Raw genomic sequence first — 14,370 nt, forward strand, 5'->3', positions numbered from 1 at the left:
ATATTACATATACTCTCTATATATACATATACAAATATATATATTCATAGAGTTAAAAAAAGGGGGAATAAGCGAGGTGAAATCAGTGCCTTAGTCACAGAGATGGTAATTGCTAGAGCTGATATCCAAGACCAGATATATCTGAACTTGAGAGTTTATGGATTTTTAAAGAACTGGTACTGCAGCCATGTTCTAAAAACATAGCTCTCCAGTGGCCTTTAAAGAAAGCTGGACCTCAACACTAACAAAACACTGCAATAGCTGCTACTTTTTGTCAGCCTTCTTGGGGAAGGATAATAGGTTTCTGGTTACCAGTGAGCTCTTTGACATTGAGATGTAGGAGAATTTAGAGCATTGTGATTTAGGAATTTTGAGGGGATGTCAAAGGGTTCAGGGTCTGAATTACAGATAAAAGAATATATAGCCTACCAACCTAACTAAGGTTTTCACAATGACACTGTTTGACCTACATATGTTCCTCTTTCTTTTTTCCACTCTCCAATATACTGAAGAAACTTTAGAAAATAAAAATGGATCAACTTAAAGTTTTATTTCTGAAAAAATTTTGCTCTTTGTAATGTGCAGGACCATTCTCCTTTGATGGGAGACACAGATACTTACCTGAATCTAGGTTGAAAATGTGATGTAAAAAGGAATTATGATAAATAGATACTTCGCAATTAAAAAAAAATCTGGTGCTGGACAACTATTTTTGCTATTCTCAGCAGATCCAAATAGGATGTTCATTCTGATATTGTTATTAGAAGCTATTCTTTGTAACACTTTTTTGCATCAGACATGTATTTACTTCAATGGAAGAGTGAGGGAGTGAGAGATCTCACATCTGCTGGTTCACTCTCCCAGATTCCAACATGTCACCAATGATCAATCCGGTCCCACTGACCTTGGAAAGCAACTCAAGTGCGCATGCGCACTGAGCACTCCTGGCCACCAGGCTTCTGTGCGCATGCGCAGCCCACAGAGCTCAGGAGCCAGGCGTGCCTGCTCAGTTGTGTGTTCAGGTGTTGCTTGGCAACAGTTACTGTGAGCTCAGAGAAGTACCTGAGCCCCTGGCTTGTGGCTCCAAACAGCTGCCACAGGTGCCTCAGGCCTGGGAGTCTGTGAGAGGTGCCCGCCAGTCTCGGCCCGGAAGAAGGCTTGCTGCTTCCCATTTCAGAAGGGGGATCAGGTGTGAAAATGGTGAGTTGGATGAAATCCCAGTCCGGGGTCTGTCAGCGCGGGTGGAGCAGCCCGAGACCACCTTAGGTATGGACTCCCTGACCGACCTCCTCCTTGAATAATTCATCCATTGTCACAGCTTTTTAATGGGCTGTGGAGCTGTTTCCGAGGGTCTATCATGTCATCTGCAGATATGGACTTTTGGTTTTCCTCCTTTGAAATTTGATGCCTTGTTTTCCTCTTTTTCGTTCTTTTTTTTTTTTTTTTTTTCAATCCCACACCCTGTGAGTGAAAGCTGTGGTTTGTCCAGCCCCTGTCAGTGTGACAAGCCTGGTTTGTCCGGGACCTCTGGCTGTGGCAATTTTGCTTTGTCGCATCCCTCTGGGCATGGCAGGCTGCTTTGTACCTTCCCTCTGGTTGTGACAGTCTTGCTTTTTCTGCACACCCTGGGTGTGAGTGCCCTTCTTTGTCCTGACCCGGGGACTGACAGCCTTGTTTTGTGCTCCCCCTCAGTGATAGATAGCTCTGGTTTATGCCGCCCCATGGACTGACAGCCCTGCTTTGCCCTGCCCCTGTGGGTGTGACAGTCCTGCTTTGTTCTGACCCCAGGGTTGACAGCCCTTCTTTGTCCAGGTCCTATGGCTCTGGCAGTCTTGCTTTGTCCCACCCCTCTGGGCGTGGCAACCTGCTTTGTACTGCCCCTCAGGGAGTCACAGCCCTGCTTTCTACCGCCCCCTGGGACTGACAGCCCTGCTTTGCCCTGCCCCTCTGGGTGTGACAGCCCTGCTTTGTCCAGCCCCTGTAAGAGGGACAGACCTGGTTTGTCTGGGCCCTCTGCCTGTGGCAGTCTTGCTTGTCCCACCCCTCAGGGCATGGCATCCCTGCTTTGTAACACCCCCTGGGACTGAGAGCCCTGCTTTGTCCTAACCCCTGGGATTCAGAGCCCTGCCTTATCCTGTCCATTTGGGAGTGAGAACCAAGGGAACCTTTGCATTTCAAGTGTGAAGCGTAAATAGATGCTGAGTGAGAAAGATGTCTTCACAGTTGGTTATTTGAAAAAATTCCTCTGTGAAGGATTAACTGCTGTGTCTGAGAATGCAAGAGCACACAGGCCATGAACGAACTGAACTCTATTAAAAACACAATGAATTCAGAGCCCAGAATGAAAGTTGATCCAGAGTCACACAAGCTTAATGTTTACCCTTCTTCTCACTAAGGATGAACTTAATGTCAACCCTATTGCATGGCATATTTTATGTGTTGAAAGTAGATATCTCCATGTTTAAGTTGAGTAGAAAGTATGTGTAAAACATTTGTCATGAAGTGTGAATTCATTCCTTCTCTATAACTTGAATAGTAAAAACATTCTGTGTCAATATACAATGGGAGTATGGGAGAAATAATTTTAGTCTGGACTGGAGGACTAGAGAAGTCCCTTATTGAGAATATCTGGTACACCCAATGTTCCCTGTTACCACTTTCACAAGGTGACATAAGGACAGATATGTGCACTAGTAGAGTTTTCCCAAGTGTGTAATATAATCCATTGATGCATCACCAATGATTTCACTACATGAGAGCAAGCATCTTTATAAAGGGTTAGACATGAGTAGCCCTAAGAACCTTGTTTATTTGTTTCAGTGTCTTAAAGTAGAATAGAGTCATTGTTCCTATCCTCGTACTTTAAGCAAGCATCCATATGAAGTAACAGGGGTTCTATAACTACAATATAACTACCAGAACTTAAAATAAAAGTACTGACAATTATCATCAAGACTTGTGCTCACTTTTGATTTTCTCCATTCCTCATACATTTCTTTGAAACATGAGTTTGCTAAGTTAAGATTCATCAAAATTTGACTTGGATAGCACAGGGTTGCAGGTGGATTCTGATATATCATGTATGCTGTCCAGACAGCAGGACTGAGTACCCAGGAAATAGACGAATCATTCTTATTTGTTTTTGTTTTCACAGCTAAGGCGCCTGTTATTTTGCACTCATTTTTATCATGATTGTCACCTTTAAGGTGAAGGCAAACTGAGAGGCTTTTGAAAAACCACTGAACAGCATGTTGCTCTACTTAGAAATATCAAGACATCTACTCAGTTACTTATTGTATGGTATACTTTCCAGGTTTAAGAACAGGAAAACTTGGGCTGCAAGGGAAAGATGTGGCACTAATCACCCCTTTGTTAATTAAGTCTTTCATCATAAATCGCATTCCTTGAAGGCCTTGAGTTTCTTTATATTGGACCATCTTAATTATTTTTAATTAGGGGTCCGCGAAGTCCTGTTTTATCTAGCTAAGTTACAGCTTCCACAAACTTCATTTACTTTGAATTTGTTACTCATGGAGTTAGAGACTCTCTGCCTCCTATGAAATAAGTGGGTTCATTTAACTATGGAAAATTGAAGTATTGTTATAATGAAAGTGAAGTGTAAAATGTAAATAAGTTACTTCTGTTTTATGCTTGATAATTTTCCTAAAATCATACATGATTCTCTGATTAAACTTATTGAGGTCTCTAGATAAAATTCCAATTTGGACCACAGTATTGATTATACTGATGAAACTTTGTAAATGGGTGCATGTTGGAATCTGTGAGCACTAATTTTGTCCTTGTGCTGTAGAAATATCGAAGTCAATCAGTGTTCTTTTTATTTTGTTATTATATCATTAAAAATTTTAGTCTTCTAACTGGATTAAATTGTAGACTTTTAAAAAACACATTCATGTTTTTAAAAAAGGGCTGGTGCTATAGTGTAGTAGGCTAAGGGTGCCAGTTTCCATATGGGCACCGGTTCATGTCCCAGCTGCTCCTCTTCAGATCCAGCTCTCTATTTATGGCCTGAGTCTCTGCACCTACATGGGAGACCCAGAGGAGGTTCCTGGCTCTCAGCTTTGGATCAGCCTGGCTATGGCCATTTGGGGAGTGAACCAGTGGATGGAAGATCTTTCTCTCTGTCTCTGCCTCTTTCTGCAGCTCTGCATCTCAAATAAATAAATAAAATATTCAGTAAAATACACACAAATAATGTGTTCATTTCATATTTTCTTTCTCCTATAACTAAGTTTGGTGGACATATTTCTAGCTTATTTCCCCTTATATTTTGTCTTATTTCTCTTTCTCTAAGTTAGGCATTTTAGGTGCCTGAAGCCACAATTTTTAATTTCTATAGATCTCTGTTAACTCTTTTATTTTTAATTCTTTGAAGATTTACATTATTTATTAGAACTGCAGAATTAGAGAGAGAGAGAGAATCTTTCATCCACTGATTCATTCCCTAAATGGACACAATGACTGGGCTGGGCTAGGCAGAAGTCAGGGACCAGGAGCCAGGAGCTTCTTCTGGAGCTCCCATGTGAGCAGACTGAATCCAGGAGCCAAGAGCTTCCTCCTGGTCTCTTACATGGGTGCAGTGGCCCAAGCACTTGGGATAACAACTCCTGCTTCCCCAGGTGCATTAGAAGGAAGATGGATCAGAAGTGGAGTAGCTGGGACTTGAACTAGCATCCATATGGAATGCTGGTGCTACAGGTAGTGGCTTAGTCCACTACACCACAACACTGGTCCCTCTGCTTACTTAATGGACTTTCTAGCTGCCTTCAGGTAAAACAGACTGAGGCGGGGATGTATTACTTTGTCAAGGTCAAAATAGCATATTACCCAAGATGGAGTGGTTTACATCACAGAAAACTAGTTCTCATTGTTCTGTATATTGGAAGTCCATGATCAAGGTGTTTGCAGCCTCTCTCTCTCTCTCTCTGGCTTCCAGTAAGCCACCATCCTGTTATGTCCTCACATGCTATTGCCTCTATTGCACATGCATCCCTGGAGAACTCACTGTGTCACATTGATACCTTTTAGACCATGTTTAGAGCAGCGCTGTTCACAATAGACAAAATCTGAAATAAACCAACGTGTTCATTAGCAGGTGAATGGATAAACAAACTGGCATAAATACATAATAGAATACCATTCCATTATAAAAAAGGATGAAGTCCTGACATTTGCAGCAAAATGACTGGAACCAGAAGACATCATGTTGAGTAAAGTAAGTCATACACAGAATGAGAAATACCACCTTTCCCCCGATATGTGGTATATAATATTTTTAAAACCCAAATGTTCAATGCTAGAGACAGGGAAAGGTAGAAGTGATAAAGAAAAGTTTGGGTCAAAAATAGATGAAATGGGCACTGTTTCATGTCCTAGTTGTTCCACTTCTGATCCAGCTCTCTTCTATGGCCTGGGAAAGCAGTGGAAGAGGGCCCAAGTCCTTGGGCTCCTGCACCTGTGTGGGAGACCTGGAGAAAGCTCCTGGCTCCTGGCTTTGAATCAGCTCAGCTCTGGTTTTTGCAGCCAATTGGGGAGGGAACCATTGGATGGAAGAACTCTCTCTCTTTCTCTCTCTCTCTCTGCCTGTCTTTCTCTCTCTATGTAAATCTGAATTCCAAAAATTAAATAAATCTTAAAAAACTAGATGAAGCTAGGTGTTGTTCTTTAATTGCACAAACAAATAGGAAATTTTATCATGGAAACCTGGGGGAAAGATATCTGGGACATAGAGAAACTCATATTACTACCTCACAAACTTGGTTTGTAATTTCAAAATCAATAATAAAATATTTCTATGTAGAAAAGAAATATAATTACACAGAAATACTACTGTGGGAGATAGCTCCCAACCTGCAGAAACTAACGTAGGTGGTTTTGCAGGGGAATTAAATAAATAGTTTGCTATCATGAGAGGAGGAAGAGAAGGTTGCTCTGCTGGTTTTGGAAAGTGATTCCCAGGGCACTGAGGGAGCTAAAACAGGAGCATTGTAAAGATATGTAATGTTGCCTCACAAATATTTCAGTTGCTTTCAGATATACTATTTTCTTTTTTTTTAACTTTTATTTAATGAATATAAATTTCCAAAGTACAGAATATGGATTACAATGGCTTCCCCCCCATAACGCCCCTTCAACCCGCAACCCTCCCCTTATCCACTCCCTCAGATATACTATTTTCATAAATTACTTCCAAAATGTTTTGCTTGGTTTGGATCAGCACACTTTATGCAATATTAATGCCTCTAAAACTCCACAAATAGATTTCATTTTCCAAATTCAAGCCTTCACAAAAATAGTACATTCTTCTGGACAGTCTACTTGAAGGATATATGTGCCTACATTGAAGAAAAATATGTTGATGCCACGTAAGAATTGTGATCGCCTTAGATTCTGACTCCTAAAATCTCAATTGTTCAGGAGTAACTATGACAGAATTATTCTCTTTTCTAGAATCAAGGAACAGATCACTCAGCCCAGATAAGTTATTGGCCACAAGGACAATTTTAACATTATTTTATATATTTTCTTAAGTTTCTCCACATCAAATCTTATTTTCCATTTTTTAGAATCATCTTACAGATCAGTCAAAACTTTAAATCTATGTTTAATATCTAATCATCCCATGTAAAGCTTAAAACTACTTCAGATATTGTGTAAATGCATCCAAATTTGCTTAGTTTTAGTTCTGTACACTGAAAGGTAGTTTAATTTTCACCTTTGTTAACTTAGGGTTTTTTTTCTGACTGCTTACAGGTTAATGTGAGTAGACTGGACTGGACTGAAGTCTCCATAGAAACTCCAAATGTGGAGCTCTTCACAGAAGTAAACAGCTTTTCAAAGACCAAGAAAATCAAAAGACTAGCTATTCAGTAGTAACTCTCCAGGAACATCTGAAAATGGAAATTTGGCTGCCAAGTTTCTTTGTCCAAAAGGCTGAATTCTAAGCCTTCATCTGTGCCCTATGCCCTATGAGAAGTAAGAGAGAAAGCATCTAAACTGTCTCTGAGTAATGTTGATGACTTTGGCTTCCCTTGGGATAGATAGGAATGTGTATTTTGGGCCTCCCTTGGAGTCAATAAATGCAGGAAAAGATACACAAAAGACTTCCAATTTCTCAAACCTGCTCCAAAGATGGACCAGACCATGTCTTCCATTGCTATGATCACTTACCATCTATCTTTGATCCAGAGAAAGGGCTGGAGAGTGTGATTTTGCCAATCAAAGCACTGGCAAATTATACTCAACATACATTCAGTGACAGTGCTCCAGGAATTTTCTCGCTAAATGCTAAAGTTTTGCTAATGAGGAAATCAATTCTCTTTGGTTGAATGGCTTTGGATGCCCTTACAGCTATCTATGGTAGAACTTGTGGTCTCATTAAAACAGAATATTGGGGCCAGAACTGTGGCATAGTAGGTAAAGCCACCACCTGCAGAGCCAGCAACCCATATGGGCGCTGATTTGAGTCCTGGGCTGCTCCACTTCCAATCCAGCTCTCTGCTATGGCCTGGGAAAGCAGTAGAAGATGGCCCAAGGCCTTGGGCCCCTGCACCCATGTGCAAGACCTGGAAGAGGCTCCTGGGTCCTGGCTTTGGATCGGTACATCTCTGGCTGTTGTGGTTATTTGGGGAGCGAACCAATGGATGGAAGACCTCTCTCTCTCTCTCTCTCGTTCTACCTCTCTGTGTAACTCTCTTTCAAATAAATAAAATTTTTTAAAGAAAAATATAAAATGATAAAAATGTCAAATTTAGTGAATCCCTTTTTTGAATAACTTTCATGTTCTACACACCAAAGAGCTGGATCAAGGGGAAGTGAGAGACATAAGTTTTGAAACTGCATTCCATCTTGAAACTGCAAAATTGCATTCCATTTTTTTTTTGACAGGCAAAATGGACAGTGAGAGAGACAGAGAAAGGTCTTCCTTTTTCCTTGGTTCACCCCCCAATGGCCACGGTGCTGATCCAAAGCCAGGAGCCAGGTACTTCTCCTGGTCTCCCATGTGGGTGCAGGGCCCAAGGACTTGAGCCATCCTCCACTGCACTTTTGTGCCTCAGCAGAGAGCTGTACTGGAAGAGGAGCAACTGGGACAGAATCCGGTGCCCCGACCAGGACTAGAACCCGGTGTGCCAGTGCCACAGGCAGAGGATTAGCCTATTGAGCCATGGCACCAGCCTCCATTTTTATTTAAATATTAGCATTTTGTCCATCATGGATTTAAAAATTAATTTTGATTTTCTAAAAGATTTATTTATTTATTTGAAATTCAGAGTTACACTGAGAGGAGAAACACACACACACACAGAATTTTCCATCTGATGGTTCACTCCCCAAATGTCCGCAATGGCCAAGGATGTGCCAGGTGGAAGTCAGGAGCCATAAGCTTCCTCTAGGTCTCCCACATTCGTGTCAGGAGCTCAAACACTTGTGCCATCTTCCACTGCTTTTCCCCAAGCCATTAGTAGAGAACTGGATCAGAAATGGGGCCCCTGGGATTTGAATTAGTGCCTATATTGGATGCTAGCATTGCAGGCAACAGCTTTACCATATAAGCCACAATGCCCACCTTTAATTTTGATTTCACATTATTAAAGTTATCACATTGCATATAGGTATGCAATTAAAATAGTTTTGAATGAAAATATCTTATTAAATATTGTTTACCTTTTTTACTTATTGTTTTGATGGCTCCTTTAATTGTGGGCTATAGGTGTCACATGTCTAATCTCTCTCCAAAGAAGGAAATATAGAATACTTTGCATTTCTCTGCCCTCAAAAGATGAAAAATAGTAATATGCATAAGCAGCCATGAAGCTGGAAGTCACAAGCCAGAAGACCACAAGCTCCTGTGTATATTACTGGTCTAGTTGTTAATCAGAGCCACCCATTCTAGATATGTCTCCTTTACTTGGAATCTGAGAGGGGAGGAGCCATTTGAATAGCCATTCACTCTTGCAGCCTGATAAAAGAGGCTAGCAATTGGGAGAGTCATTTTTTTTTTCTCAGAGACCCGGATGAGAGGACATGCCAAAGTTGTTCTCTACTTCCCCTTCCCTACACCTTTTCTATTTTGGGGCAGCTTTACTTCTCAAATTTGCCTCTGTGTGTGTGTGTGTGTGTGTGTGTGTGTGTTTGGTTTCTCATCTTTTGAATAAAATTTATCACTTTGTGCATCATATATGTACATTTACTTAGAAAGCTTCTCAGTGGAGAAGACAAGGACCTGGACTAAAAATTAGAATCTACTGCCCGCACTTCAACAGGGAGACAGCATTGTGGCACAGTAGGTTATCCACTGCCTGCAATGGGAGTATGAGTTTGAGTCTCTGCTGCTTTACTTCTGAGCCAGCTCACTGCTAATGTGACTTGAAAGACAGCAGAAGATAGCCTAAATATTTAGGACCCTAGCTACACATGTGGGAGACGTGGATGGGGTTCTTGGTTCCTGATTTCAGCCTGGCCAACTGTGGTCATTGCAGCCATTTGGAGAGTGAACCAGCAAATGGAAGCGCGCTCTCTCTCTCTCCCCCTCTTCCTCTCTCCCTCTCTCCCTCTCTCCTTCTCTCATTGTCTGTGACTGCCTTTCAAGCAAATAAAATAAATATTTAAGACCCAAAATGAAAACATTATTAACTTAACTGGTGGTGGAGATATAGGAATAAATGACAAAATGTCAAAATATCTATGTAAACCCATCCATGGTGTTGAGGTTATGTCCCTCCACATTGCAGGAGTGGACACAGGATCCCCATTCTCATATACTCCCAATAAGCAGTTTCTACTTTCTATATTCCCCACCCTGCATTCCTCACTGTTTGCAGTGCTTGCTAATGGTCCCATCTGTGACACATTCTTTGCCATCCCAAGGGCATATTCAGAACCCACAGAGCTGATTAAGGATTAGGATCACAAAGAAAGCCTGTTGATGGTAAATCTCTAGACTTTAGGGCATTCACTCCTTGAAGTAAGTGGGGACCAGTATTGGGATGCTAATTTCCAGATGCCCTCTTGTGAGATGTGACTTGCTTCTGTCATTTCTCTTGTTTTGCTCTTTCCAGATGTTGACACAAGCTCTTTGCTTCTGGATGAAATTTTAGTCTTTTACTCAAGGATATTTTCCCTCTTGATCATTCCCCCAACCCCACAACTCTCCAGACTGCCTCTGCTTAACTGGAGAGAAATTATTTCTAAAACGAAATTCTTAAAAATCAATCTGTTATTTAATATTCCATTTTTCTTTTCTTTTCCTTTTTTTAAAAAAAGATTTATCTATTTGTTTGAAAGGCAGAGTTATAGAGAGGCAGAGAGAGAGAGAGAAAGAGGTCTTCCACTCTCCAGTTTACTACCCCAGATAGCCACAATGGCCGGCGCTGCACCAATCTGAAGCCAGGAGACAGGAGCTCCCTCCCATGCAGGTGCAGGGGCACAAACACTTGGGCCATCTTCTACTACTTTCCCAGATCTTAATAGAAAGCTGGCTTGGAAGTGGAGCAGCCAGGACTTGAACCGGTGCCCACATGGGAAGCTGGCACTGCAGGTGGCTTTACCAGCTATGCCACAACATTGGCCCCTAACCTTCCTTTTTTTCTTAGTATATGATTCAGACTCTAATGTGGTTATAAAAGCTCACAGGACCATTCCATGCTTCATCTCCAAATCCATTACCCAGTGCCTGCCAGCTCTGTAGCCCCAGTGGCCTTCGCATGTTTCCTACAGAAAACCAAGTACACTGGGACTTCAGGACATTTGCACCTTCTCAAACTTCCACCTGTAACACCTTCCCCCTGTCTACTTTTACACACACATAGGCCATACTTAAAAGAAACTTCCTTAAGAAGCTTTTCTTAATTACCCTACTCTCTATCACTCTATACCTTTGGCACACCACCTCATCACAACACATTTGTTTCTCTCAGAATTTATATCACCATTTAGCATCTGTGGTAATTAACCTAATCATCCCTCATTATCAGTGACATATTTGCTCCAGGAACCCAGAAGTTACCAAAATAGTACAGGAAAAACCTTAAGTGGGCCCAAGCTGCTTGTTGCTGAATGGCAAGTTCACCAGAGATAAGAATAGATGCAAGGGGATGGGTTTACTTGAGAGGCTACCAGCGTTGTGGGAATGGTGGACATTCCAACCTCACTATTTATCAGAGAATCTTAAGGTATAAATGGGGGTTAAAAGATATTGGGGGATAATATGTTTATAGCACTGATTCAAATTCTATCCACGATGAAGTTATACAAATAATGCATATATTGATATTTTTATTGCAAAAATTTAAAACTTGTATAATGTTCTTGTGCTTTTTGAAATAAAATATCTTATATGTGTATAAAAAAGATATTGGGGGGCCAGCACCGTGGCTCAATAGTCTAATCCCCCACCTTGTGGCGCCGGCACACCAGGTTCTAGTCCTGATCGGGGCGCCAGATTCTGTCCCGGTTGCCCCTCTTCCAGGCCAGCTCTCTGCTGTGGCCTGGGAGTGCAGTGGAGGATGGCCCAAGTACTTGGGCCCTGCACCCCATGGGAGACCAGGAGAAGCATCTGGCCTCCTGCCTTTGGATCAGCACGGTGCGCTGGCCGCGTCGGCCATTGGAGGGTGAACCAATGGCAAAGGAAGACCTTTCTCTCTCTCTCACTGTCCACTCTGCCTGTCAAAAAAAAAGATATTGGGGGATAAAATGAGCTCAGATGATTGATAAGCATATGTCCAAAGTACTTGACAACTGGTTGTGCTTGAAACTGATCGGGCAGTTGTTCATTTGATATAAGGCTTGACTAGTTACAACAGGTGGTCCTAGTTGTTGGTCTGGTTTGTCATTCTGGTGATTTCTCTGAGGTCAGTTCCTGGAATTCTTAAGCAAGAATTATTTGTTTAAACACAATTCTGAGTAGCTAGCAATTAGCTTTGATTGAGAAGAATGTGAAAAGTGAAAGGAAGATACATTGTTTTAGTTGTAGGTACATGACTAGTCACAGGGTTAGGCTGTGAAAAATGAAAAGGAAATGTATTCATTATGGTTAACAAAAATACATGGATACTTAAGTCCCTTGAATGAAATGACATAACATTTGCATATAGCTATGCACATCCTCCTGCATATTTTAAAATGAAAGTTACGAATATTTAATACAATATAAATGCTATATAAATTGTTGTTATACTGTATTGTTTATGGAGTAATGACATGCAAAGAATCTGTAAGTCTTCAGTGTAGATGCAATTAAAATATTTTTCTTTTAATCTTACTTTATATGAAATTTTAAAATGTTTATTTATTCAGTTTTTATTTGCAAAGGAGGGGATAGAATGAGAGAGATACAAAGAAATAGATTTTTTTCAATCTACTGCTACATTTCCTTTCTTTAAAAGATTGATTTATTTATTTGAAGTCAGAGTTACACAGAGAGAAAGGAGAGGCAGAGGCAGAGAGAGAGAGATAGAGAAAGAGAGAGAGAGAGAGAGAGAGGGGTCTTCCATCTGATGGTTCACTTTCCAGTTGGCCCCAACAGCCAGAGCTGTGCTGATCCAAAGCCATGAGTCAGGAGCTTCCTCTGGGTCTCCCACATGGGTGCAGGAGCCCCAGGACTTGGGTGATCTCTCACTGCTTTCCCAGGCCATAGCAAAGAGCTGGATTGCAAGTGGAGCAGCCAGGTCTCGAACCGGCACCCATATGGCAAGCCGGCGCTTCAGGCCATGCCGTTAACCCACTGCACTACAGCACTGGCCCCTGCTTCATTTCCTAAATGCCCCCAAAAGCCAAGAATAGGCCAAGATGAAACTGAGATCCTGGAACTCCTGGTCTTCCACATGGCAAACAGAGATTCAATCACTTGAACAATCACCAGCTCCCTCCCATAATTCACATTACCAGTAGGCTGGATCTGAGCCGCGGTAGTCAAGACTGAAACCAAGCACTCTGTTGTGGAATTTGAGCATCCCAAATGGCAACCTAACCCACTGTGCCACAACACCTGCCTTGCAGATGCAATTACATATATTTTGAGCCATAGTTGGTTAAATTCACTAAGGCAGAACTTATATGGCTTTTGAAGGGCAACTATATGGTCATTTGCTTAAAATCAATAGCCACTCCTCTCAAGCTGGGTAAACGTGTTCTTTTAAATGGTTCAAGGTTATATTGCCAGTGGTACCTAGAAAAGTAGGTAGTCAATAAATGTTTGTTGAATGAATACAGCAATATTTGTCATCCTTGGCCACCTTGACATGGGGAGGTTGGTTCTGTTTTTTGTATTATAGAATGTTCAGCAGCATCCTTGGCCTTGACCTATTAGAAGTTATAGCATACCTATCATTCCCTCAGAACAATCAAACCTGTCTCCAGAAATAAAAAAAAAATGTCTTTTTGGGGATGGGGTCAGAAGTTGCCCATTGGAACAACAGTGGACTCAAATAATAAGGGAATATTTGACCAATACATCTCAAACTGTAATAATCTTGTCTATATTGCTACCCTTAGAACGTGATTCATGAGATGATAAATTTCATGTATCCACTAGTTGCATTGTGAGATGCCCGATATCTAACTAAACATTGCTTTTAGATGTGTTTGTGAGGATGTTCTTGGAAGAGATTAGCATTCAAATTAGTGGACAGAATAAAATAGATGGCTCTCACCAAGGAGGGTGGCCATCGACTAATCTGACACAGAGAGAAAAAGAGCAGAGAAGAATTGATGCTCACCCCATCTGCCAGCATGAGTGTGACATTTGTCATCCCCTGCCCTTGATGCTCTTGTTTCTCATGTCTTCAGACTAAAATTGGAGTCTACATCATTAATTATATGACTCTCAGGGCTTAAAACTACATCAATGGGCCGGCGCCGCAGCTCACTAGGCTAATCCTCCGCCTAGTGGCACCGGCACACCGGGTTCTGGTCCCGGTCGGGGTGCCAGATTCTGTCCCGGTTGCCCCTCTTCCAGGCCAGCTCTCTGCTATGGCCAGGGAGTGCAGTGGAGGATGGCCCAAGTACTTGGGCCCTGCACCCGCATGGGAGACCAGGAGAAGCACCTGGCTCCTGCCATCGGATCAGCGCAGTGCGCCGGCCGCAGCGCGCCAGCCGTGGCGGCCATTGGAGGGTGAACCAACGGCAAAGGAAGGCCTTTCTCTCTGTCTCTCTCTCTCTCACTGTCCACTCTGCCTGTCAAAAAAAAAAAAAACTACATCAATGGGTTTCCTTAAATTTGAATTAGTAGATGCAGTATGAGATTTCTCAGTTTCCATAACTGCATGAGCCAATACCTTATGATAAATATTTATCTACCTACCTATCTACCTGCTATCCATTGTGTTTCTATATGTTTTTAAGGGTGCTTTA

Source organism: Oryctolagus cuniculus, chromosome 16, assembly GCF_964237555.1.
Source record: "Oryctolagus cuniculus chromosome 16, mOryCun1.1, whole genome shotgun sequence".
NCBI lineage: Eukaryota > Metazoa > Chordata > Mammalia > Lagomorpha > Leporidae > Oryctolagus > Oryctolagus cuniculus.